This window comes from Elaeis guineensis, chromosome 2 (genome assembly GCF_000442705.2).
Source record: "Elaeis guineensis isolate ETL-2024a chromosome 2, EG11, whole genome shotgun sequence".
In the NCBI taxonomy this organism is placed as follows: Eukaryota; Viridiplantae; Streptophyta; class Magnoliopsida; order Arecales; family Arecaceae; genus Elaeis; species Elaeis guineensis.
The window spans coordinates 87509146-87510627 of NC_025994.2; positions in this window are offsets into that span (position 1 = coordinate 87509146).

The following is a 1482-nucleotide window of genomic DNA, read 5'->3' on the forward strand; positions in this document are numbered from 1 at the left end:
TTCAATAGATGCCAAGTTGGATGCTCCAGGAATTCTCGTACATGATGGCCAACATGAGGAAGTAGACCCAACTAATTTTATTTTAAAGGATAATCCTATCCAAAAAGGGGAAGAAGAGGAAGAAAAGGAAGAGGTGGAAGAAGAAGAAGAAGTAAAAGAAGAAGAAGAAGAATCTGAAGGGTACCAGATATCTGAAGAGGTCAATGAGTAATGCTAAATATATAATCCTTTAATCATTTTAATTATTTATCTTACATTATTTTAAATCTTACATTGCCATCCATAATTATATAATTAATTTGATGAATCTATTTATTTTTATTTTCAAAAATTATACATCATGTCTTTCAGATGTCGGAGTCATGCCAGTCGAGGATAGAGCTCTCGAAGAGAGAGCAATCATACGGCCACTCACATGGTTCTGCACCTTTCATATCATGCGGTAAATTCTAACACTTTAGATATTCTCATTTATGTTATTTTGTCCTTTACTAATTAATATAATATTCTTTATATTAGATATTTTGTACTCAGGTTCAGACAACAGAGGGTCATCAGTGATCTTACAGTCACATGCAGTAGTGATCGGCTCTCAGACACAGCCGTAGTCAAGGATCCGCTCGGCTCACAACACCTCCGACTCAGCTAGAGGATAGAGAGCTCATCTACGTTCAGAGCTACTCGTAAGTACTACAACTTCAATTAATATGTTTAGAATTTATCCATTCTAGAGTTAACATTTATTTTTCAAAATTAATTTTGTTGCATGTTTAGAAAGCCTGGAGTATCTCATGTGGTTACCTGCATCATCCGATGCTTAATGCCAAGGTCAGTGAATGAGTTCTCTAGCTGACCATTTGGAGCTCGTGATGCAGCCTGAAAGATATTTTGGGTAAGTCAGAAATATTTAATTTTTAAATTCATGATACATTTGTATTCTACTTATTAATACACACTTCGATTCTATCTTGCAGGATACTACCGATTTGAGACTTCTCAGGATGAGGAGGCTAGCCATCATACCTTCGATGAGGTGGCCACACAAAGGCTTCAAGATGGCCTCTACAGCCTCAGACAGTTCACCATCGAGCATTTTGGTTTCCAATCATCATCAGATTGGAAGTCTTATAGGGATCACTGGATGCAGACAGACATATGGGAGGCCCTTTGCAATCAGTGGAGCAGCGAGTACTTCAGTAGGTGGCAAAGGGCTTGACAGAATCAGACTGTCTAGTACCAAAATTCTTTATTAGAACTGTAAAAATTCTTATATGTATACTTTAATTAATTCAATTTTATTATTTACTTATTGTAGACATGGCAGCTGGGTCATCCATCAAGCCAACTGCAGTTGTGGGAGGCCACACACCAGTCTAGGAGGATGGGTGATTACTTAGATTCTAGGTCATGATGGATCGCGATAAGAATTTTAAATTGTATTTATTAAGTTATTACATGATCTGATATATATATATATTAGAA